The following is a 26894-nucleotide window of genomic DNA, read 5'->3' as shown; positions in this document are numbered from 1 at the left end:
GTTGCAGAATGAAAGGATTTGTATTGGAATAATGACATTTCATTAAAAAGGGAAGGAGTGCTATTGAATATAAGTCCATACCAGTAAATTCTATTTCTTATAATAACACTTGAGATGAGTTAAAGTTGCCCAAGTATTGTGATAAAGTATCTTGCTGGATTCCTTTCTTATATTATGCCGTAATTTTACGTTAAAAGAAAAATTTGAAATGTTAAAGAGGCAGTGCATGTTTTCTAAAGTGCTTTCTATTTCTCCTAATGTTTCATTTAACTTGTTATATTATCCTGTGCTCCTGCAATCTGAGCAGGAGGAAGTTTATCAGTTTTGTTCTTCTGTAAGCTCGTATTAAAGGGACAAAACAAAATGTGAATCTGGCAGTGGTGAAAGGCCTTGGATTGAGAGTCCTGGGGATTAAAGCCCACTATTTATCTGCAGCACAGTCTCAGATGGTGGGTAACAATGAGGACTAGGAGAGGGTGAATCTCTGCAATAGAGGGATCAGATTCCTGCCTGGTGCAAATCAGCAGCAGCCAGGGGTGATACACTGGGTAATGGCACTGAGCAGGACAGGATGCAGCCTTTTTCAAAGTATTTCACAAAGAAATTGCTGTTCCTCTGAAGTCAATGACAAAAATCCCATTGATTTCATAGAAGTAGGGATTTTAACCTTGTTTTTTACTGTTTGTCACCCCGAACTCTCCCTGAAAGACTCTCAGATAGAAAGGAAAATATTCCATGTGCTTCACTTCAGTCGCTTCCCTGATTTGTTTCCTTCTTTTGAGGTTGCCCACAAAGGGGAGAGTTCCACTGACTGGGCAAACTGAGAGACACATGTGGCTGCTAGAAATTAAACTGATACCCTGCCATTCATGTCCCATGTGTCACATAAGAGGAGTTCATTAGAGGGACAAATCCATTGTGTTCTTTTGTGGAAAGAATATCTGCTCTTTCAGGATAATCTGAAACATTGGTGTGTGGGCAGTGTGTCAGAACCTCTGCCAAGCAATCATCTGGAAAATCACTTGTAGTGGTGAGAGGTGTACAGGATTGTAAAGAAAGCAGGATTGATAGTGTCATAATGCTTCAGTGTCCGTGATAGAAACGTTGTGGAACATGGATGTCATCTGTGTCAGAGCTTCTCTCTCCCCTTCCTGACACAGTGGGTGCAGCTGCCTGAAACTCTTGGTATCCCTGTCAGCAGTTTTTGATCTCTGCCTTCTTTTCCCAAAGCCAAAAAAATGCTGTGCCAGGACAGGGTCTCTATGAGGTGGCAACAGAGCTAGACCTGTATTTTTATATTAATAAGGAGAAGTTTTGTAACTTGACTGTAGTTCCTGGAGTTGCTCGTGGTTGGGTGCAGAGGAGCCCATCATGGGAATGTGGTACCTCCTTGTGGCATTCTCTCACCATCATATCCTGGTGTAGCCTGGTTCCTGTGGTGTATTTCTGGAATTATAGAAATTGAGGAATGCTTCACTTAGATCTCCTGGACTCATTATGCAAATTTAATGTGGTCAGAAATGCATGAAAATCCAGAGGACATTCAGATAAGACTTGGCTTTTCTTTTAGGGCCTAGGAAATTGTTGTGTCCTGTCTCCCATCACAGAAGAGACATTTTTGTGCAGAGCTTGTGACTGAAATTCTTTTGAGCAGACATCTGAACAATCCCCTGTGCACAGTTAAAGGATGAAACTTGTCCATACACACAGAGCTCAGCATCCTCCTGTCCCCAGTGCAATTTGCATCTGTGCTGTTCCTCCTTATCCCCTGCACAGCCAATGAGCCATCCCTTTGTGTGAGCCAGTGGGGGTCTTGGTTTGAGTTATTTTTGTAGGCATAATCAGCTATCTGCTTCACTTGTTGGTTCATTTGTTTCAATAAGAATGGGCAAAGCATTCTCAGGCAAATTTCAGACCTCATTCAGTCTGAAGAGTCTCATCCCTGTGAGCATTATGGAGAGGTACATAACTGTACTTGAGCTTGTCTCAGTTCCTTAGTCTGCTTCAAAATAAGATCCAAAGGGGAGACTCCTGAAGCAAATCAGCTTTTCAGAGCTGTGTATTGTGAAATTGGTACTCATCTCTACCAGCAGGAATTGATCCTGTGTGCTGAGCAATCCTAATAATGTACCTTACCTGAGTGTGTCACAGGCTGCACTCTTCATGCAAAAAGTATCAGTTTCAGGAACATTATTTATATTCTCTCCTTTCATACATTCATCAGCTAAGGTGTCACCAGATTTTTGCCAAGGGGCCACTGGTAAGTGATAGCATCTGGGGAGATTTGGCTGTCTCCCACTCAGGATATGAGTGAAATGGTTTGCTCAGTGAAATGAAATATTTTTTTTTTTTAAATAAAAAAAGACCATCAAATATATCCAGGCTCTCATAAAAAAATGTCACAGGGAGTTTTATTTTAGAATATGTACAACTAATCAACCTCTGATTTGTGCATTGCTATCACATTTTCTGGTCTCTGTTTCCTCTGGATAGGGCACTTGGGATGTGATCCTTTCAATTGTTTTTAATTTTACTCCCCATGAAATTAATTGTTGACAAGTCCTAGAATCTGAGCCACTCAAACCAACTGTCCATGGATTTCTCATGCACACGTACCAGTAAAATTCATAAATCACATTGTACTAGGAATTGTATAAGTCAGTTGGAGAACAGAAAGAGTGCTGCATGGTTTATCTAAATAATAAACACAGTTGTAATGGTAAACATTCACTCTGAACTTCCCAAGAACATCTTGTAGCATAAAAAAATTTACTGCAGAAATTCTCAGATAGTGTTTTTAGATAATGGTTAAATGTAAGAATTTCACTGTGTTGCAGCAACAGTAAAAAAAGATGAAATATATTGAATAAAGATTTTATTGTGAGTTATTTGCTCAGCTCTGTAGCACCATCAATTTTTTCTCCCTATATAAAAATAATGAAGTCAATAAATGTGTTTAGGTGACCTCTGAGACTTACAAAAAGGATGTTATGAGATGGGTGAATACTGGATACAGTATTTCATTCAGATGCTGAACAGCTGTTGTGCTAGACAGTGCTGGCATCCTATTTTTCACCACTGGTGCTAATGCAAATCGTGCTTTGATTGTATTTATATTCTGTCATATTGTGGGAATGTGAAAAAGACAGTTGGCCTGTCAGCCCTTGTGTCCCACCTGGTTATGCCATTTGCTAATGTGAGATTGCAGACAGTCAGGAGCCTCGGCCACCAGAGTGGGAGCTGCACTCAGACTGGCCCAGCCCCTGCTGACAGCCAGCCTGCTGGCTGAACTGGGCTCCAGCCTCTTCCAAAAACCAAAATTGGGCTCTGTTGTCCTGGTGATTCCAACAGGCACATGGCAGGCACTGGTTTTGGTTCCCCCCCTCTGGTAAAGTAGATTTTATTCAAATGCATTTACAAACTTCTGGACTCTCTCCTGACCCTGTCACTGTGGGCTGTGAGTTGTTCTTTTCCAAATCAGTGATCCCAGCTCGCTGCACATGATGTCAGTGAGCAGCAGGGATTTGTTAGGGATCAGATTTGCCTGAGTGTGATCCAGAGCATCCCCTGTGCATCACAAAGTGGGAGGGGAGGGCCCTTTGTTCTTCCCTTACCTGTGTGCTCCTCCTGGCAGGGTACCTGCCCTGGAACCTGTCTTGTCTTCAGTGCTATGTGTCCGTAGAAAATGCAAAAGTATTTTTCAAGGAAATATGCAAATTAGCACTTTAAGACTAATTCTTCTGCAGAGTTTATATTTCTACCTGTGGTGACTATTTCTTTTACAGGATGATAAAAAAGGAAATATGCATTAACATTAACAATTAGCAATATGATGTGAATTCTGAGTTTGATTAACCACATTTTCTATATGTTTTCTTTGAATTCAGTATTTATTTTCTTTTCAGTCTGACAGCTGTTCAAAAGTTGGTGCACACCTTGTCACTTTCAGAATGGTCTCTGTTGTAAATTGACTGAGGGTGTGTGATTTGCCCTGCAGCATCTTTTTAAAGTAATTAGTATAAATCAGTCAATAGATTTGTGTTAGTGACACCAGAAAATTTGCAGTAGTTTGGAAAACACTGCACTCTATTATATGCTATCCTCTTTAAGTGCTATTGGTTTAAAATGTGAGAGAATTATCCATTTTAAAAGGTAGATCACTGGTACTTTGATTAAACAGCTTTTGTTTCAAAGAGCTCCGTGCTTTTATTGAGGAGACAGTTTACACTACCTGCAGATTTCTGCTTATTTAATGGAATCTCAGAATCATGGGATTGTTTGGGTTGGAAGGAACCTTAAAGATCAATTTTGTTCCAATGAGACACCTTCCACTTAAAAGAAGTACTTTTAAAGGATTGCTCCATAAACTTCTCACACAGAAAATAAGGGTAGGGAAGGATCCTTTTGATCTGCATCCAAGTGACCTCTTCAAAACCAAGTTGCCCACACTCTGGAATGTTCTAGCTTCCCTGTACTCTGGTCTTCTGCAGTTGCTGAGCTCTGGTGGTTGTGACCCAAGGCTCTCCTTGGTGAGGGAAGCAAAGGAAAGGTGCAGGTTGTAGGCAAGGAATTGGTGGTGTCAGCTACAGAGAGAATTTTCTTGGGAGTGAAGGATTTGTTAGCAAATGCAAGTTCCAGTGTCCATTTTGGCATGTCAGTGAGTCACTCAGGTCTGTCAGGCTCCAGTTTAATTTCTTGGGTGCAGCTCTTTCACCCATAATCCATGAGTGCTTCTTTGCCACTTACTGAATTCTTGCTAGATGTGTCCAGCTTTTTTTTTTTTTTTTTTAGGGGAGTGGGATATAATTTCAGTCCCTTCCTTTGTCAGATTTCGTGGTTTTGCAGCTCTTGTGTTTCTGTTTTCTTTTCAAAGTTAGTCTGCCTTTTGTGACCCTGGGGACACTGTCTCCAGTGAGGCTCACTGCCATGAGAAATGCTCTCAGAAGCACTTCTAGGAGTCTTCACTCCTTCACACTCATGTCCTAGAGTCCTCTGGCTTGTTACTTGTGTGAGTAACAAAAAATGTTTTTCTAAATAGTTTGGACAATTTAACCAAAACTGAAAATGGTCTTAGATCCTGAATAGGTACCAGCTTTGAAAATGCTGATTACAGTAGCTCTGTCATCCTCAACATAAATCTTTCCTGCCTTTCTAGCTGTGTACAAAAAACAAGCTGCTTAGACAAAAAATGCCAGGAACTTTTTAAAAATATCTGTAATTAGGCAATCATAACAGCCCTTTAAATAAATACAACTTTCATTTGCATTTTAGCATGCACTTCTGGTGTTTGTTTAACTTTAGTTCTTCTTCACCCCATTTCAACATGATAGGGAATGTACAGCAGGCTTCCTGAGAGCCTCCACTGGCCCAACCTGTCACAGCCTGTGAGCTGTTCCTCAGAGCCCTCTGGACTCAGGCTGGCAGGGTGCCTGGCACTGTCACTGCTTAGCACAAGTGGGTTTGAACAGAAAAGCCAACCATTTAGAGAGGCACATTGTCCTGCCCATGCCCAGATCAGAATCTGTTACAGCAATTAAAACTCAGTTGTGATCAGAAATGGTGTGTGTTCATCTCAGGCCTGGGCTGTGGAAAGTTCAGAGTTCCCAGAATTGGAGATCTGGGCTGGTTTTTCACACGAGCTCAGCACTCACCACCTCTTGTTGAGAACAACGAGCCTGCTTCTCCCTGAAAACCTGATCTTGTCACTTTATTTATTTATGTAGATTTGTGTGTGCACAAATATCTACATCATGCCCAGAAACAAGCACACACACATACATGACAGCTCCAGGGGCTGGATTGTCAAAGGAGCCTGGGAGAATTCAGTGAGAGATGGGTGTCTGATTAAAATTCATGTCCTTCCTGCCTTTGGCATGACTTAAGCCTGCAGCTGAGTTAATACCAAAACATGACTGAAGGGCAGCAGGATAACTCAGTAATATCTACAAGAAGGCAGGCAAATTAGCCTTCCTTTCACCAACCTCACATTTTCCCATTTCTTATTTTCAAAGATGGAAGTAAAATTACAAAGGAATGCCAAATCTCTTTAAAATACTGCCCTTATGTGGGATGCTTTAGATTGTCTGGGGTCAGGACCTATCTCTGGTCATTTGTGTGTATAGCCAGCAAAAAGTCTGATTTTTTTTGGGACTTCACTGTACTGTTGCACTGGTATCATAGCCAGGTAACCAAAGACTTTTGGACACCTGTAAAATCATAATGTAAGCTGTAAAATCATAGTAGAAACAGTGCATCTTTCTGTTCAACATACTGCAACCCTAACAATCAGACAAAAACTCTGCTCATTTAGGATTTCGCAGAATGTGGTTCCTCATCTACATGTACAAAAAGAAAATCTTACATCCTGGAGGATGCTTTACCAAGCCATTTTTTTATGATAGTGTACAGTTTACATTCCAGCCCTGGTCCCAAGAGGGAGGAGAGCCCCAAGGTGAGTGCCCAGCATCTCTGCTTTGTCCAACTCAGATGCTCCAGACAGCTCACCAGGGTACAAAGTGGAAAAATGGAATGCAGTCTTAAGAAAGACTTTTACACCACCACGGATCTTGAATTCTTCACTGCACAGGATTTATCCTCAACAGGTAATTTGGGAAAAAAAAACAGTAGAGAAGATTATAATTTTTGTTTTGTGGAGACCACTGTGGGGAGGGAGGAATGTGAATGCCCCTCTTTTCTTGTCCGGGTGAGAGACAGGTTTCCACACCTACAACAGAATTGTTTCTCCAGCCGCTGAATTTTAAAAGAAAGTGGCTGCAAATACATTTTGCAAGAGATGCAATCTTTCTGTTTTCCTTAGAAAAGATTTACTGGGCCTCTAAGGAAAGACTTTTTAATTCATGTGTCGTGCCAAGACATAGTCAGTTCCAAATCAGTCCCCCTGAGCTGGTACTTGGGTATCCCAGGAGACAAAATCAAGGCACAGGGGGACACACCTGGGCAGGTGTCAGTTTGCTGCCTCTGACCAGGAGTACAGGAGCCCTAAAGGGATGAGGGCCTGGCTCCCAGTTTTGCACATTTCCTCGTGGAATCTGCCTGAGTTGTATTTACCCAGGGGCACTGAGCCACAAGGGAGAGTGTATCAGAACTAATAGGGCCCAGTGTTTTCTTCCCTGTTTGTTGGTGTCAGTTTGTGTTTTTTTTTAGTGTGAGCTGCTTTATGGACTTAGAAAGAATGGATCCCAAACCTCTTTCTTTTCCAGAGCCACTCAGGTTTGCTGCAGTTCTCTCACTTGTGCTCTTGGATGGTACTGACAGTGGAGAAAGGATTTTTAATTAAAAGGAAAAAAATGGTATTAACAATACCTTACATCAAAGCAACTGGTCCCTAACCTGAGCAGCCCAGGATGCTGGCCCCTGCTAGGCTCCTGGACAAACACACTTCACCACTGTGATCTTAAGAGGCTGAAGTATCTTTCAGACAAGCTCATTCCTTAGACTTAATTAAAACCTAGTTCTCTCCTTTATTCAATTTATGAGGCCTAGCCAGTAGGATTAAGCGATTACAGGCAAAAAGCCCCATTTGTGAAACACTCATAAGCTCAAGCTGCTAGACTGCTCAGTTGTACTCCATTAAATTAATAAGGAATGAATAGACTGATCCATTATGAATAAAGCTGTGGGGAGCCTCAGCATTGCCTCAGACTCTCTGCACACTCCTTAGAGAACATTTGTGCAAAATGATTATGTTCATATTCATTCAATTGGAATTCTATAAAAGTGGAATGCATAAATTACTCTAAAGATGGGGAGTTTATCTTAAACATTAACTATGTGTGTGAATTAATAAGACTATTATAAAACCATTAGCATTCAGTGTATTTACCTACGTATGCTGCATACCTAAACTAAATTCAACAATTGTTCCTAATTGCTATTCTTGTTGTGTGATCAAGCTGTGGTTCATTTTCCCTTGTAGTCATAATATTTATGAATTGCAGTTTTTCCTGTGAAAACTTCTTGATCTCCCCTTTCCCCCCACCAGCTTTTCACTTGCTCCTGCAGTTTTTGTATTGGGAAGTGAAAGATCAACAGATGCTTACAGATGTGTTAAAATAAAACATTGGCTATCCCCTGAAAATATATGTGTCAACCAAACCTTTATCTTTTCCAGAGTTTTAGTTGAAGAAGCATGCCAGTGACTCCTGGGTGGGTGTCCCCTGAATCTGCTGCTGTTTGGCAGAATCCCTGTTTCAAAATGCAAAGGGTATAAAACCCATCCACCATTCTTTGCCATGCTGTGAACCTGCACAGTCTGTTTCTTCTGGAAGAGCTCCGAATGAAAGGTAAAAAGCAAACCCAAAAATCAAAATAGGGGGGGTGCCTTACTGGGAAAAAAACCCAAAACCCAAAAACTGACCAACAGTTTTTAGAGGACTTTGCAAACAAGGAGTTAAAATGAATGAACATGGGTTAGTTGCTCAGGTTATAAAAGCAGGAGCTGAGGCAGTGGCAGGGGTGTGCTGCAGGATGAGAGAAGGGCTCAGGGCTGAGCTGCTGGGACAGACACTTGAGCAGGCAACCTTTCCTCCTGCCCTGCATCTCCCTTCCCGTCCTTTGGCACTCTCTGACAGAGCAGCAGGCCCTGTGGGGCTGTGGAGTGGATTCCCCAGGGGCTGGGCTGAAGCAAAAGGACTGCATTATTAGGGCTGGTTTGATGTGATCTCCATGGGATGGCAGCAGGGCTATCCAGCACGGTGTTATTTTCAGAGCTGTTCCTGAGCAGAGCGAGGAAGTTCCATGTTAACACAGGTTACCTGGCATGTCTGACCTTCATTGTTCCCAGTGGAAACAGTGACAGTCTATTAGTCCTCCACGAGGGATATCACTGTCTCACAGCAGCTCTGAAAATCCCCCAGGACACTCCTGGAACAACAATAATTCTGCAGGAGTTCACACAATGTTAGAGCTCTGTGAAATGTTTGCAACAAATCTGTGCCTGGATTGGAGAGGGGGATGTGGTGGGAAGGGGGAGAGGGACAGCTTTGAACTCAGCTGCATTTGAGAGGAGACACTAACCTTGCAGGCAAGTTGGACCAGGTGGGACTTTTGCCACAGGAAAATCTTGCTAATGCTCTTGAAATGAAACAGCCAAATAGATAAAAGAAGTTGGAAATTAGTTTTTTAGCCTGATCTTGCTTCTGAAGTTGAATATCAGCCTTTAAATCTGAATTTTAAACTGAAAGACTAAGAATTTAAACAGTGAAACTCGTAGGGGCTAAAAGCCAAAGAAACCAATTTTCAGCTGAACATTTAGGAAATGGAGTGACAGATATTTAATACAGCTTATAGGAAGTAGAAGCTGAATCAAAGTATGATTGCCTTTGATGCAAAAATAATACTATAGATGGGAAAGTAAGTCTGTAGATTTTTACACATTGAGTAGCTGCTAAGATCTTTTCATGGCTGTACTTTTAGAATGAAAGAGCAGGAGTAAAGAAACTTTCAGGTCCACTGCTGGATTTCTTAGACCTGATCTTCTCTTTGCTTATTACCCTGTCCAACGTGTTGTTCCTCTCCAACATTCCTGCAGCCTGTGGCATGGTTGTGTGGTGTGTCCTGGCCTCAAGCCCACAAGGGCAGCAGGGATGCCTGTGCCCAGATAACCTGACAGGTGTCCTAGGCTCCAGTAAAGATAAACATGGACTAACCTGGACTTGCTGCTCTGGAGATTTTTCACCTGGGGGGTGTACCACAGAGTTACTTGATGTCATTAGGGCCCCTGGATGACTTAATCCAGGCTTGATTGAAAGGATTAATAAATGAATTCTTGACAGAGCCAGCATGGGAAGTCTGTATTGGGGAAAGGCTTATTCTTTGGCCTGGCTCCAAGAGAAACTAATCATCATGAACTTCATGCAGATTTACGATTATTCTCTCTGTAGAAAGGGTTAGGCCAGAGCTCTCTGGCAGTGGTGGAAAATCTGCAGAAAAGGAGAAAGCCAAACACTCACATTGTATGTGGGCTTGTTTCCTTGAGATCCTTCCCTTGGATTTCCTGCATTTTCACAGAAAACTGATGTAAGAGCACTATCATGTATTAAAGCAGATAGAATCATTACGCTCCTCTCTACTCCAGGAGACAGAAATATCACAGAGTCTTATTTTTCCAAGGGAGATGATATCGTGGAATAAAGTGATAAGAAAGAAAGCTACCGTGATAGTATGAAATATGTCTGCTGGCTGCCTTCAGCACAGTAATCTTTTATATTCAAACTATTACTCAAAGTAGGGATTATTGAAATGCTGTTCTTCTGTGGCGCTCTCTTGGGTGATCTATGGAACCTTGTAGAAGTCAGTGAAAGGAATCTTATCATTTCTTCTTGTTCCTTAAAAAAAAGGTAATAAAATAATCTATCTATTACATTTCAGAGCACATATATACATGTATTGGAAATGCAATATGATAGTGGGGGTTTAAAAAGTGCAGTTTTATCGTCAGATTTCTAATAATCTTTTAAAATATCCTGGAAAAAAAGGAAAAACTGCAACCTGTTCATCCAGAATTTTGTTTTTCTTTTTTTTATTAGAAGGTAGTTGAAGACATTTTGTAATCTATTTCCAACGTTGCATTTGCAGATGTGCTTGGATTTGTTAGGTTATCTCCTCCTCATAGGATTTTGTTAAATAAAGTTGTGGGACAGTCATTAAAATGAAGACTGAACCTTTGTCCAGGAGCTTTTCTCCTTAGTCTTGAGATAGCTTTTTGCTTTTTCTTTTTAATGCTAAATTTTTCACATTACAGCATTATTTTTTGGACTCTTACATACAAAAAAGGGCATAATGAGGGGACAGAGATAAGACAGGGGCTGCAGAATTCTTTAATTTTATATGGCAGCAGACCAGTGGTCTGTAAGATCCAATATCTGTCCCAAAAGAAAATGAAAATCACTTGGTCAGCCAGGCAGTGCAAGATGACCACAATTCTGAGATTCCCTTACATGATTAGGGTATTCTAGAGCCATGGGGATTGTTAATTTTTGTGATTTAAACGAAATAGTGTGACTACAGATGTTGCTACTTTGTAGATTCTGCATTCTTTGGGTCCCATTAGTGTGTGGCAGGGTTTATGAGCTACAGGATGTGTGATGTGGGAATGGGTGTACAAGGACAGGGAGTGGCTCTGGATTGTGGGGCTGTATAAAGGCTGAGCTCATTTTGTGCACATGAATTCTAATTACACATGAACTCCAAGATCAACCTTTTGAAAGATGGATTTGATCAATGGTAACACCCCAGATAATGTCCTCAGGAGTATACATGTCCCAGGATAGCCAGTTTTCTTGTGTTGTAATGATTTGTGTGGATTTTGTATGCTCAGGACCACTGATTCTACCATGACATGGAAACAGAGGAGCCCTGCATGTGGAACTGAGGAATCATTTCCTCCTGTGCTCAGGACAGGTATTTATTTAACAGTTTGTCATAGAAAATTAAGCAAGGTGATTTTTCTAGTTATGAGATGAAGGAGAGACACCTATTTATTCTGTCATCTTCTATAACCTTTTTGGGCATAATGGATCACTCATGTTCCTTAAGATGACTGGATAAAAGATTCCTGTCCAACTTCCTCAGAGAGATTCCTTCCTTGTCTCAGTGAAGCAACAGGTAATGAGATGGACACACTTAATAGACTTCTCTTTAGATATTTTGCATTCCAGTGTTAATGTATCACATGTATATATCTGCCCCCCTTGAAAAAAGCAAAACACTGAGGAGTAGCACCACCCATGTTTAAAATTCACATGAGTCCCAAGGAGTAATAATAGTTTGCTATGTTGGATGTGTACATTTAACTAGCTGGGACTCTGGGAGGTGTAGAAACTCAAACCTAGTGGAATGAACCACCCTCCTCTATGAGAGTCTGATGAGTGCAGGCTGGAGCTGGGGTAGAAGAGGTATTTGATGTGTGAGGAGCCAGCACACCCCAGTATGTCCCTTTTGTCACGTTCACTGTGGTGCTTGCTGATAGAAATCAGTGGGAATCCTTCTAAAGTGGGGCTTCAGAGGGTCTTCTAATGAGTCGAGTACTCTCCAGAAATACTTCTGATGAAAGCACAGTGCTGTCAGGAGAGGGATAAAGGTCACCTTGGTAATAAATGATAGCTGTGTGCAGTCTAGGGAAAAGTTCTAAGGTTTTCCAAAGTTTGAATAGGGATAAGTGGCCCGTTAGGTAATGTTCCATTTCTTGTAATATCTTGCCTGTTTTTTGGCCAATTTGCCCTCTCCCTACATGCTCTGTTTTGGCCAGTTTCCCTGGAAGACTGCTAGAAACCCAGCATGTACTAAAGACCTGCAAATCAGATGATCATATAACAATGATTTTCCAGTTCCAGCTGCATGTGTCTCTGGCTGCCTGGTACAAGCAGGAGTCCACTGGGTACCCCGTGTGTCACACCAGTCCCAGTGTACTGACATTTTGTTGTCCTGTGGCTGTATCATGAATTAAGGGTTGAAGCCACACTGTCTCTGCTGGGCTGCAAGCACATAATTCCAATGAGTAGTATCCCCCACAGGGTAATAAACTCTTTAATAACAGTAATGCAGCAACCACAATAATGAAAAAAGTGATTACATTCTACATAAAAATATAAAAGCTCATTTGATCCTGAGGTCCCCAGTGGCACATTACCTGGACTTTTATTTAAAATATAACATTTCTTACATCTTATTCAGGTCCTTTGTTAATAATAATATAAAACACCAGTAAAATTGTCATTGGAGGAATTTAATAAGGAGTGGGTATGGCTCAGCAGTGCATGCTGCTAATTCTGAGTCCTTCCACGAATCTCATCTAGAAAAACACAAGATGCTCTGCTTGGATGTTTCAGTACTGAACCCCACTTTACATATGCAAGGCAGATCAGAAGATCCCTTCTTTGGAAGCAGGGCTCTTTCCTAAAATAGGAGTGCTTCTACAAGTGCCTGAGTTTCATGAAATGTGAGAGTCCCTTCTCGTACTTCTCCTTGCTCTTCATTCTTGATGGTTTCCCTGCAAATCCAGGCTCACTCCAGACATCTAGAATGACACCTGGGGATTTTCTTCCAAGCATAGTCAGGGGTTCTGAAAGCAGAAGTCAGCCAAACCTTAGTCTATAATCCACCTTGCTGTATTTCTGTTAAATCTAATACTGGGAGGAAACCAACCCTGTTAAGCATTTCTTTCCTCCCAGTATCCATAGTACAGACATTACTGAGCCCATGGTGAGACTTCCAAAGAATCAGAATTCCAGCAGCAATCTTTTTTGCACTGTCCCTTCTTGTAATCTGTACAGTTGAGCAGAAATATATTCAGACTTCTTCCATTTCCTTTATTTTTCTGTCAGTACCACATGATTTCCTGCTGGAGACTCCAGCCTTCCCATCATGTCACTGAGGAATTAATCCCCTGCACTGTAAGTAAGAACATATGGCAAGCCATTAGTCATCAGCCAGTGCCTGGACACAGTTTTGTTCTAGAAAGTGGGCTGGCCAAGATGGTGAGTGGAAGGATGGGGTTTTTAATAGGAGTTTTTATCAGGGTTTTAAATGTTCTCAAATCAGAGACAGATCTGAAGATTTAGAAAGTGTTTGAGCAGGTGAAGTGCATTAGCAAATCCCCCTGTGAGGTTTAACAAGGGCGTTGTGGTGGCCTTGGAGGTTGTGATGTAAAATAAGCTTCTACTTCCCTTTGGATGGAAGCTTCACATGTTCTCAGAAGCCAAGGGCCTGCCTTCATTTCTAGGTGTGCAAATTGCTTTCTATCAAATGGAAACAAACTAATTCAGGCAAAAAAACACCGTGCTCTTTTGGTTTTTTGTTTTTTTTTTCAAGTATATGAATATGTTGACTGCCATTCTGGAAGCTCCCTTAAAAATTTATGTGGCTGTTTACCATCATCTACACCTCCTCTTCACATGACATGGTCCCTCCAGCAGTTATTGGACCCACAGGAAATGTCATATATGTTGTAACTCTCTCTGACCCTGTTCTTCCTCCCATTTTTTGATCATATCCACTGCTTGTCTCACTAGATGTGTCTGGTCAATCACAGCTCTAGGGCAAGGATTGCCTGTGTTTTAAAATGCAAATGGGCATGTGATGCAACAGGATTGGTGTTTCTGGGTGTTAATGAAAAACAAACAGATAATGGTAATCAAGGCAATGGACTGCCTGAAATGGAGGTGATAGAGGGGAATGCCTTTTCAAGAAGCATCTGCCAAATATCTTTTATCAGAGAGAAGTCCCCACAAAGAGAGAAGTCATGTTGGAAAGCTTTCTTGTGTTCTTCTCCAGGGAGTGACTGCAGCACCAACCACGATTTTTAAGCATCTTTGGTTTTGTTTTTTGAAGTGATGAGCCTTTTAAAAATAATATTACATGGGTAGCCTTGGTGAATAGGAATTGAGGGAGATGTGCTACTGTGCTTGTTCTCTTACTAGTCATTGTCTGGAAATGCTCACAAAAGGAATAAAAAGTACATTTGCCTTGTTAATACAATTTGTATTACATATTCATAAACCATTTCATAAAGCTCCCAAGGAAAAATTCAATTGTACTGAAAGCACATAATGGTAGAGTGGCCATACAGAAAACAGGCAGCATGTTGCAGAATTAACTGCACAATGAATGAAATGCAATGTCTGTAATAAACCCATTCAGATATAAATTATGGGAGAGTAGATGAAATGTTTGTTAAGCAATAAAGCTTGCAACCATACATATGAAATTGAATGGGATTTATCATAAAATATTGTGGAGGATACAGTCTGAATATGTGTTACAAATTGGCCGAATTAAAAATAATCCAAGGAAAGCAAGCTTTTGGGAGACTGAAAATTTTAGGAAATGAGTTCATAAGCTGTTTAGCTCTGACCCAAAGTCCCCCGGTGCCAAGAAAAAGAGAGGCAAGAAAATAAGAACAGAATAATTTCTTAGAGGACCGCAGTTATGTTGTCTTAATTTTAACCTCCTAAATTTTGTCCAATAATCAGACTCCCTGTTGAACTAACAGTATCTCACTGGAGGAGAGGGTAGAGAATTTGGCCCAGCAGTGTTTGGTTAGTGTGATTTACAGTGGAAGATTTCCTCCCCCCTGCCCCAACTATTTATCTCAGCAAGGCTGTTGTACTGAGGGCAGGATAGATGATATTTTGGTTGGACCTTAAAGAGATATGTGGTATGTTCTCCCAAAAGACTTGACCAGATATCTCAATACAAACAACAGAGTTGCTGAAGAACACATTCTGTGGGATTCCATACCAAGCTTGACTGGAGTCCACTTCTCAAAATGACAGAGCCTACGCTTTTGCTCAATTTTCGTAAACTGAAAACACTTACAGCTTTCACAATATGATGGAAATATTGTACTTGTGAACAACAACCAAGAAAATCACCAAACCTCTAGAATTAAATTTAAAATTCAAATAGATGTTTATGGGGTAGGGGGGATAAAAGGAGAGTGCATAATTTCCAACAACAAATAACATTTGTAGCTATGGAAACATAGGACAACCTAAGAAAAAGAAGTAAGAGCTGTAGAACCTGTGCCTGAGAAGGTTAAGAACATTATCCCTTTTCTTAATCTTACCTAGATGCTTTTCAGGTCTTTTCTCTCCTTTTGAAGCAATGAATAATGACCACTTCTCAAAGTAGTTAAATGAATATAAAAGAATCTGGAAGCCAGAATACAAAGTGCTGTTTCTGTAAGGGCTTTAAGATGGTCGCTCTGGTTTATAGATAGAAGATCCTGCCCCTAGACTAGAGCTGAGTGCAGCCAAGTGACACGGCCTTTGTAGGTCTGTTGGCCCTGAGACCTTTTTTACTGTAGGTGTGTGTCACTGTGGTGACATTCTATAGAGTTTGTCACACTGAAGGAGTAAATGCATAACTTCACCCTGAGTAGCACCTGAGTCACCAGCAGATCTCCTTTAATCTCTTTGCCTGTGCAGCCCAACATTGCCTCTGCTGCTGATTCATAAATAAAGGGGTCCCCCTTCTCAGAGCCACAGGGAAAGAACACTTCCAGTTGTTACCCAGCAGCATTTGAATTCCAAGAGATAATGCCAAGCTATTTCAGTGGTCCATTACTGTAGAGTTACATCTAAATAAGTGAGGAGAAATTAGCTCAAGTAGACTCCATTTTGCTTCAGTGCCGAATGGATGTATTTCCCATGTGCCAGAGATTCCGTGGATTTCTTTTGTTCCCTTTTTTTCACTGGAAAAACCACACTGAGTACAAACACGCATCGGCATCCCGCAGTGTATCAAGAGGCACTGGTAATCTTACCCTTTTAAGAAACGTGGCATGTGCCCAGCACTTTTGGATTGCATTTTATTTGTAGGAATACATGCTATGAAAACCCTCTTCCCCACTGAGGAAGAAAAGCCTGTTAACTTGTCAGCCTGCATCTGAAAGGCCAAGGGTTCAAAGCTGCTCATCAGTGTTGGTTGACATTCCCCCTTAGAGCCTTAGGAAGTATCAAGTTTGCCAGTTATTGACTGCATTGCTGAGTTATCTCTTGTATAAGCACAATTTCCATAAAGGACATAAGGCCGGGGACATGTTCACCAGGCGTTTTAAGACATGGTTGATTTGATTTTCTCATTTCTTGTTTTCTCTAAACATATTTCTCTCAAATATTAAATCGTAACAATATTATTGATTGTGTTCTGCTCATGGAGCAATAGCATCTATTTGGCTTTTTACTTTTTTTTTTTTTTTTTTCCCTTAATGATTTGCTCAGAGCATGGAAGGAAGTAGAGGTGATGAAATACCTTTGTCCCTTGGAGATGAGGGCATTCCAGTGGAGACCAGCAGCATGACAATATGGGATCTGTTAGTACCACGACAGACTGGGCAGAGTCCCTGAACACAAAACCTTTCTCTGCCTTTCAGGAAGAGATTCAGGACTTCACATCTATTCCTTAATAGTAGAACACCATGTTTTTCTTCAATTAGCAAATAAATTCCCTCATGATTTGAATAATTCTGGAGGAAAATTCTCCAGGAGCACAGTAATTGTAAAGTCAGCTGAGGGGAAAAACATGCCATGTATAACCTGCCCTGGGCAAAGAAAATGCATCAGGTTTTGAAATGCTGAACGCTGGCAATTCAGCAGAAAGTTGTGGACAGAAACAGAGTGTTCAGTTGGTAGGACAACAGCAAGGGTGTTTCAGTCAATTCTGTCTTTTTCCTGTTTACTGTGTGATTGCAAGGGAAGGGGTAATACCACTCAATGAGGCAAATTTCCTTCCTAGATTCATGCGCATAATTATCAGTGACCTTTTATATCTGAGAGAGAATTGATTTTGATGAGAGCTCTACCTCCTGTTCTTCATGCAGGGTCTTGCCCAATTTGTTTTACATGCTCAACAGTCATTATTTGGATGAACCAATCATGGAGATGGGCTATTATTGATAGATCTTCCAGGAAACATGTCAAAGGTAAGTAAAAATAAATAAAACATGAAATTAACATGAACATGGGTTTTTCCTAATCAGATACATGTTTCAGTAGCTCTTGCTCAAGAGGCACAGTTTAACCAGGAGAATGCCATTGATAGGAAAGGTTTATTAAGAAAAGCAATTCAACATATCTGTCATACACAAGGGAATACTGAAAAAATTAAAATTATCCTCTAAAAAACATTTGTTGAAAGATGATCAAACCATCTTCTAAGGTTCTTTAAAATGCCATAGCAAACTTTGTTTTTCTGAAACAGATCTGATCTTGAGGAAATGCTAGGTTTTCTGGCACACCAGAACAGGAGGTCAGAGGACTTTTATGACCCGTATTTAATGCCCATGTAGCAGGTGAGAGAAACAGGAATTGCTCAAGCTCATGTGTGTAATGATTCAATGCCAAGTCCTGCATCTTCTGGAAGAATCTTTCTTGGGCACAGGAGGAGCTCTCATCTTTTTGACTCAGATGGAAGAGTGCTTTGTGTCTTGCAGAATGAAGGTCCAGATCTTGGTCTGGGTAGTTGACAGTGGCCCAGTGTATGCCAGAATTTCTCTCTGGCTTTACGAAAAGCAGCAGATGCTCAGTGCCCGCATGTCTCCACTTGTTTACACACAAAACTGGGCTCTTAAAATTAAAAAATGCTTTTCAAGAATTTTGTGCAAACAGTTTGCTTCAGTGAGTCAGTAGCAGAGGTATGAACAGAGCCCAGGGCTCCTCACTCCTGGCCCTGTGCACCAACCACCAAGACCATTTACTTTTCTAGCCAGTGCCAGAGTGAAGATGTAAAAATACCACAAGCAAAACTTTTTATTTTTAATTTTTTTCAACTTTTCCACTCAGTTTTGCAGACTCAGGCAGTTTGGTTAGCTCTCCACATTGACAGAGAAGTTAATATTGGCTTTGCTGTGGAGTTTTTCACTTCTAGGTATATGAAAGATGAGTCTTTCCTCCTGCTTTCCCCACTGACCTCTGCTTGAAGGTGAGTGGAGATGTGGCTTACTTTTGCTTTGAAGAAACTGGTGCAGAAGGAGAGGGGAGTGAGGAGAATTTGGCCCATTGGGGTTGCAGCCCCGAGCTCCCGTTGGCAAAGGGCGAAGAGGATGGGGAGAAGAGGGAGGCCAGGAATAGCAATGGCCCACAGTCCCCATCTGTGCTGTTGATCCCATCCTCTGGTGATCCAGCCAGGGGATCAGCAGGCCAGTTGTGCCCAGTCATTAAGGAGAGGCATGTCTGTAATTAATGGCAAAGGGCCTGATACAATAAAAGACATGTCTGCCTTTTCCACTGCGAAGCCCGCATAGGGCTGCGAAAGACGCCAAAGAAAATCAATGTTAAGCAGCTTGTATGGATTTGTGCAGACCTTTACAGTGCCAAAGTCCAGACATATTTCTCGTTGAGCTGAGTCCTCATATGTTTTATTTATAATTTAATGCTAAAATTTATGAAGGAGGTGCATGGCAGAGGGAGAACCCATAACCTTGTCATTTCTTTTCTTAAAGCAGCAGCTACTAGATCTAGGAAAGAATTACGTCCTCCTCCTTCTATCTGACTCCCAGCATAAAACTTCACATGATAGAAATTTTATTCAGTCTGTGTTTGTATTCAGTGAATCAGCTGTACAGCTGAGGTGCCTGTTGCGTATCACACAAGTTTTTATCAAAATCACTAACTGCCAATCACTTCCTCTAAACTAAATCACCTCAGCTGTTATTCATCAAGCATGCCATGTTGCATTATGGACTTTCATAACTCAGACACTTAAGGTATGAAAGAAATTAATTGCCTGTATTATTTTCCATAAAAACAAATAAACAGCACTAGGTTCCTTTTTAAACTGAATCGGAGGATTGATTTTTAAATCAAATTGTATTTCATGAGAGTTCAAGCACTCACCACTAGAAGCTATAATCTTGGAACTTTAAATATAGATGCTGTAATTCCAGAATGTCACATGCTTTAAACATTGAAGTATAAACCATTGCCATAAGAAAATGTTGTGGTTTAACCCCAGCTGGCAAACATCACACAAATGGTCTCTCCCTCCCCCCACCAGTGGAATGGGGAAGAGAATTGGAAGAATACAAGCATGAAATATTGTGGGTCGAGATACTTTTAATAGGTAAAGCAAAAGCCACAGAAGCAAGCAAAGCAAAACAAGGAATTCATTCACCACTTCCCATGGCAGGCAGGTGTCCAACCATTCCCAGGAAAGCAGGGCTCCATCATGTGTGACAGTGTCTTGGGAAGACAAATGTCAGAACACAAAACATGCCCCCTTCCTTCTTCTTCCCTCAGTTTTATATGCTGGAATATGTTTCCAAATGACTTGGAATATCCCTTGAGTCAGCTGGGATCAGCTTTTTCAGCTGTGTCCCCTCACAATCCCTTGTACCCCCCCCAGTCTCCTCACTGGTGGGGTGAGGAGCAGAAAGGGCCTTGACTCTCTAAGTTCTGCTCAGAAATAACAAAAACATCCCTGAATTATCAACGCTGTTTTCAGGACCAAGCCAAAACACAGCCCATACCATCTACTGTGAAGAAAATGAACTCAACTTTGGGCAAAACCAGCCCAGAAAATAAAAGGGGTGCACATAAAAATATATTAAACATGACAGCAACATTAACAGCCTTGTTTGGAGAGAGGATGTTTTCATAACAGAATACATTATTTACTGCTCTCTCCTGTATCATTCCACCATGATGTCAGGATTGCATTTTTCCTGGATGTGTGGATCTGACATCAGCCACGTTCGTATTGCCACGCTCAGCTGAGACACCAAGGTGCAGGATTTCAGCTGGCATGAATCCAACCAGATCAGCACTGCAGAGCCAGCTGAGCTTAATTGAACTGTGCTGGAAACCTAAAAGTGATGAAGCTGCCAGGGAAACAACACAGGTTCCTGCAATAGAGAAGACCCAGTGACAGGAAGAGCCTCAAAATGTTTTGTTCTGCTCAATTGCCAAGAACAGGTAGGAGTCCAAAACTTGTACAAGGCTCATGGGTAAGAATGCAATAGTTGCAAATATTTTTGTGTTCAGTTAAATTACCCAAATGACCTGGTTCAGCAGAATGTGAGCTGGGAGTCTCAGGGAAATGTCTGTCACATGAGATATTTAGTTAAATTTTGTTAAACAGTTAAATATTACCACTCTTATAAGCAAAAAGAACAGAAACTCCACCTAGTCCAAAACACCTCACATTTTCTTTAACAAAAACGTGTTTCCTGTTTTATTCCTCCCCTTTTTTGGGGGCCTCAGATATGTCAGTTGTTTAAAAGATGTGACTGCCCTTATAAATGTATCGAAGATAAGCTAGGTTGTAAAGGATTCAGGTTCATGAACTGTGTTTATACAGTCTATTGTTTAGTACTCATGAATAATTGATTCTTGTCCTTCCTGCACAAATATTCAATCAGATACCATTCAAATTGATAGCAGGTGTCTGATCTAGGAAAAAATGGCAATGTTCTTTGACTGGAGATGTGATTGTAATACAATTGTACTCCAGCCATGGGGTAAAGAGGAGTGTCACACATTTCAAGTGGGACCTGTTGAGAGGGAGAGTTTCTAATTAAAACAGCATACCGTGTAATTGTCTGGCCTGTTTTGGGTAAGCAATCATCCCAAAGAATGCTCCTTGCATTTTATTTTTATGTGTGTGTGTGTGAAATGGAGGACGGATCATAATTTTAAAAATTGCTTGTTTCTGTTGAGGGGTTTGGTTATACAGACAAGAATAGTTCTATGTAGTCTGTAATTCCATGGGATTCTTACATACTCAATATTAAAAATCTGACTCTGATTTCCCCAAGACCATGTGATGACCAGAAGACATAGAATAATTGCATTATGTGATATATTATTTGAGATCCAGTAAGAAGGTGTGTGTTCCTTAAAGCACAGATTCTTTTCCAATGAATTACAACTTTCCACTACTGGTAGCTTCCTGTAAGTCACTTTATATACTACAGGAAAAAAAATGTGCATAGAAACAGAGCAGGGAGCAGGACCTGCTTTTATATCCTTGAACCTTGGAGCACTGCTCATTTCTTGCTCGGGGAGGTTTGTGGATGTGAGCAAAGTTATGGCTGATATGGAAAGAGCAGCTGCAGAGTGAATATAGATATATAACTGGAATTTTGCTCCCAGGCACATGAAAATAAGTCTGAGGAGTCAGAGGTCCAGTATGTTCCAGTTAAAGTGAATACAAGTCTGATGATTGAATTAATCAAGACAAAAATCAGTTCCAAGTTGGGGTTAGGAAACACAAGGTACAGTCCACTTGTGATGAACTGATTTTAGCAGGAACTCTGGAAGAGCCATTGAGCAAATATGTAAGTTGTTTTATTTTTTGGCCACTGTCATCCTAAAAATGTTTGTGGGAGGCCCCAGCTTTTGGAAGGGTGTGGAAGAGCAGGGATGGTGTGCTCATGTGCTTTGCATCAGGGACCCAGAGCACTGTGCTATGAAGGATAAAAGTGCTTCAATTCCTTCTCATTCTTACCCAATCCATGGGTTTCCTTGCTGCAATCTGCAAGGGTGTTTTTAGAGTCAGTGTTTCTACGTTGTTGTGCTGCTCCCCCTGTGTCCTCCCACCCCTAAGTTTAATGCTTAAAGACTGATAATTGGAAGCTCTGAAAATTGTTTTCTTCTGGTTGCTTGTAAGGGCAGTTTTCCATATTTCTTTATTTACAGGACTTTATATTTTCATCCTCTTTTTGATCAAAATGGCTCTGTAGGTGTAGAAAATAGGTTCTGTTCTATGTCCATTCAGTCTTTGAGCACACACATTTGACTACCAGCATGGAAAGTTAATGTTGTTTACAGGTTGGGTCTGCTCAGGACACAAACATCGGTCCAATGAACGGTTGTCACACCAGGATGAGACTTTTTTAAAGTCCTGTTAGATTTTCACATTTGAACCAGGCAGCTGTTGGCACTGCATGGTTCTCCCACATTTTTCAGCTCACTAGCACTCATGTATTTCCAGAAAATTAATTCAGCCAAGGAGTGTTAGCTCTCATGGTTTATCTGCATCTTAATTGTGGCTGGCAGTTCTTGAACGGTACCAAGTACCTGCCCCCATGTCTGTCTCAAGCCCTCAGACCCATCTTACAACCCTCTGGTGCACTGGATCCCTCCTTTAGAGCTCACAGCTGTCCCTGCACTTGTTCCATGCTGTCCCCCAGCCCCTGAGGGACATCCCAGAAAGATGCATCTGCCATAAGAGTGCCAACACCAAGGTGTGTTTCAGAGGGCTTTGCTCTCGTTGATTGAAAAGCCCTCATTGGGTAAAATGTGTATGCTCTGGAGCAACATGAAATGTAGAAGTTCCTTTTCTTTTCTCTGTTGAATACTAAGCAACTGCCTGTTTGTGAGGGTTCAAACAAATGCTTTACTTGCACTCTGTCTGCTCAGCACTCCAGTGCATAAACCCCTGTATTTTTAGGGAGTGCAGACCCTGAAGCCAGTAGCACACTAAAATGCTCAATCTTCCATAAATATTACCCTTCCCCTGACCTTCCTTCATTTTCCATGCTGGATTCCACTTCTGAATCTATTCATTTTGAACAGGCAGCAAAATCCTTCCCTGGAATAGACAGCACAGGTACACCTTGCCAGCTGTAGCAGTTCGTAATGTATATATTATTGAAATAGATATTGGCAGGGGTCTCTGAAACCACAAGCAGAATTAGTTGTACCCAGAGAAACATACTTTCTTTCAGTGGCCTGATAGCCAATAATTACTAAAAATATCCTCCCCCTTTCCATAATATCAGAAGATGACATAGTCTTTAGTTAGTTAGTGCACAAGTGACATAAAACATGAATCCGCTCTTCATAAAGACTTTTTTTTCCCCATGGTACCTTACAACTCTTCAGATGGGGCAGCTCACAAAGACAGCAATTTCTTTCTAAGGACATTTAATGCTTGCTAAAGGTTTCAATTTTCCTGCCTTCCACTACTAGTGGAAGAGTAGTGGAAGTTTCCCTTCAGCTAAGCACAAACCTGCAACCCATCCTGCAACCACCCTACTCACACGTGGAACCTTACAACTGCAGTGATGTTTCCATCCCACTGCTAGAAACATGGTGGGGAAGGGGTGGCAAGGCTGGGACCATGTCCCTGGCTCTGGTTCTCACTTCCCTCTCCTGTCCCTTGGGACACAGAAGGAGTGACAGCTGGTTAGCTGAGGTGTGACCTTGCGGTGGTATTTGTGAAGGACTGGCAGGGTGGTTCTGTGGGAGGAGAACAGAGAAGGGTAATTCCCTTCCAACTCAGAAAATGGCATTTGCATGATTTTTCATGGCAGTCTCTGCTCCACCCCAGGAGTGATCCTCTTGTAAATTGTTGCTTGTATCAGTGTGTTCACAACTTTAAGGGCTCTGAAGAGCTGTCATACATAGCAGTTCTTGAGAGCTTATGAGTTTATTTAGAAGTGATGTGTGTTTACAGTAGTCAAACCACAGTGTGAACTGTATGCTGTGCACTCGAGGAGCAGCCAGGCTGGAAGTCAGTGCAAGAGATGTGTTGGATAGAAGAAAACATCTTGAAATGCTCTAGTAATGAGCATAAAACCCCAAAGTCAAAGCTTTTGGACTCTGCTAGTATTCCTCAGCTCTGAATTCTACCCTTTTTCTTTCCAATAAGCCAGGATTTGGTGATGTATTCCTTACATTGCACTGGTGAGACACCATTTTTAGGAAAACCCACCTGATAACTCTCAGCTGCAGGAAGATATCATTGACCTCTCCAATCCCATGAAGCTGCACACTCTGGCATCTTTAGGAGTATTCTTCCCCTCTAAACTTATTTTTCTGACAATCCAACTCCATGAATTTGCTCATTCCTGAATGTGCAAAGCCAGGAAGCAGAGCTGGGTATCATCAGGTGTGTGGGTACTGACCTGCAGTGGGAACCATCACCCATGGATTTGCTTGGAGTGGGAAGCTGGATGGCTTCTGTATATTAATTTTGAATTTTTAGCTATCTGATTCTCTCTCTAGAAGTTCTTAGAATAAGTCCATCAATCATTCAGTTTCATACCAGCATGGGTGTCTGTTCAGCAAATGCTAAATTATATTCTGACAGTTGAGAGGGTGAAGGAAGACATAATCATAAAAAAGTGTAAGTGTTCTATGTACCTTTTTCAGAGGAGAAAAACAAGGGTTCTGGAATTCATAAACAAGTCAGCCCAATCACTATTCCTGAAAACACACAGGAACAAGTCTTAAAAAAAAACCTTTCTAAGTATTCAGATGACAAGAGGGTTGTAAAAGGTAATGTAGGATTGTAGGGATTTGTTCTCAGCAAATCCTTCTGACTTCTTTCTCTGAAAGAATAACTAGCCTGGGGAAAGGGGTAAGATGTTGCTGAATTGTCCTGATTTCAGCTTTTGGTTTTGTCACACATAATGTCCTTGTGGGGAAAAAAAATTGCAGTGGAATGTGCACAGCTAAAGAAGTACACTGGGCACCATATTTTACATATCAAGAAAGCAAATTAAATTGAGTGGAGGGTGACAGGAAAATCTGAAATTTATAGAACATGATCTATGAAGAAAAATTGTGGAAACTGATAAACCTACAGAGAAATCATGGTGATAGTCTTTCCAAGATGAGAAAGTTATGCAAAGGCTGGTGCTCATTGTTCTCCTTCCACTTGAGGGAATTCAAAAGAAACCGATTTAATTTCCAGCCAAGATGCATTAGGATGGCTGGGAGGAAAACTTTCTAACCACAGGGGGAATTGAGTAATGATGCAGACTTCATCAGAGGGTTTCCAGAGCAGGCTAGACAGATGGTAGGGGGGTCTGGCACTACTAAAGATTCCAAGGCTGGGGAGGTCCTGCCCAGGCCCAGGTTATTACCTGAGAACAGCAGCCCAGGAGGAAAGAGTAAAAGCTACTGCCAAGAGACTAAGAATGAGCAGGGGTTTTATCAGATGGTGATAAATAGCTCTTTCTTAGAGATGGGGATGATATTAGTTTCTAAAAAAATAAAGTTCTTTCATCCTGAATTGATGGTGATATATACATTTTAATATATGTAGGAGAGCACAATGTAAAATGTTATAAAGACACAGCATGCTAGTGATAGTCTATCACAGACTCTGTTTAGATATTGTGATAATAGCCCTAACTTCTTATTTTATACAACAGTTACACTGTGATCTAATAAAAGATTAGGGTTTTCTAAAGTTACTTTTACTAGATTTACATACATTTTTAGTTCACATACAAATTTTTGTAGGCCTCCTGAGAACTTACAATAATAGGACAGGAGAGAATGATGCAGTATTCATTTTAATTTGCTTGTCTTGGAATGCCCTTTGCTGTTTATATTACAGATTTCAATATACATCTCAGAGGATCAGAGCAAGTATAAATATCTATACCAATTTAAAAATGTACCATTTTTAGAACCTGTCATATATTTTCTGGTAAGGCATGCTATTCATCATCTTCTGAGGATCATTTTTCTTAGAAATATGTAAAAGCATATATACAGCTAATGTACAGCATCCCAAAAGCTGTAGCTGGGACCATAAATTAAGGCCAAAGTGCTCAATTTGAACTGTACCTTTTTGTGGTGGCTGTCTGGATCTGAGAGTGCTTTCAAATGTGAATGAGATGAGTTTCACAAAGTTCCAAAGAAGTTGATAGCTAGTATTTGGCTTATGTTTATTATTTCATAATATCATCCTCCAGAGAAAATGCTGATTTTAAGATTATTACCTAGCTTGCTTCTGAAGCCTAAACTGAAAATCTGGATATGTGTCTAAGGTAATTTAGAAGTTTATTCTCTTTCTTCCCCCACCTCCTTACCTTCTGTAACTTCTGGAATGAGCAGCAGAACAACATTAACATCATAATTTTTGGTGCATAGAGATTTTTACACCTTTTGGTCACTCTCAGTGAGTCCTTATTCTAAAAAAATATACTCAGACAATGTGTACTGAGGAATGAATCAGTTGTAGGGTATCACTTTGGTGTGCTGTCACTTGGCTGTTCTCATTTCCACTTGCTCCTTGGCAGTGACCTGTCTGCAGTCTCAGCTGAGCTGACTTTAAAAGTTTCTATCAATAACATTGCACAGGAACACGTAAAGGAAATATAAATTACTGGTAATGGTGGTGCTCAGGAGTGCTGAACCTTTAGCTCGTTTATTGAACAGTTAAATATTGCCACTTTTGTAAGCTAAAAAAAAAAAAAAAAAAAGGAAACCTCACTAAATCCAAAACTTCTCATTTTGTCTTGCATAAAAGCATTTGTTTGCTCTTTCATCCCCCATTCTCTCTGCCATAGAGGTCATCTGTGGTGTGTCTGTGGAGACCTTCAGCAGCCAAAATGTATTAGAGCTGCCACAAAGTTGATTAAATTGACAAAAATTGTGTCAAAAAGGACTAGCATACCACTGCTGCTGGGTTTA

At 40.9% G+C, this 26894-nt stretch overlaps 1 long non-coding RNA gene across 2 annotated transcripts in view; it reads left to right on the top strand.

Annotated features, from left to right (window-relative positions):
* The first annotated feature begins 19848 nt into the window (after positions 1-19848).
* The window catches only part of LOC127060051 (uncharacterized), a 124196-nt gene continuing 117150 nt past the window's right edge, over positions 19849-26894 (top strand). For both annotated transcript variants that reach the window (XR_007778590.1, XR_007778589.1), the window contains exon 1: positions 19849-20432. This is a non-coding gene — a long non-coding RNA (uncharacterized LOC127060051). The remainder of the gene's footprint in view (positions 20433-26894) is intronic.

The sequence above is a fragment of the Serinus canaria genome, chromosome 11 (assembly GCF_022539315.1).
Source record: "Serinus canaria isolate serCan28SL12 chromosome 11, serCan2020, whole genome shotgun sequence".
Lineage (NCBI taxonomy): Eukaryota > Metazoa > Chordata > Aves > Passeriformes > Fringillidae > Serinus > Serinus canaria.
The sequence above is the reverse complement of the archived record's forward strand: the minus strand, read 5'-3'. Positions and strand labels throughout refer to the sequence as shown.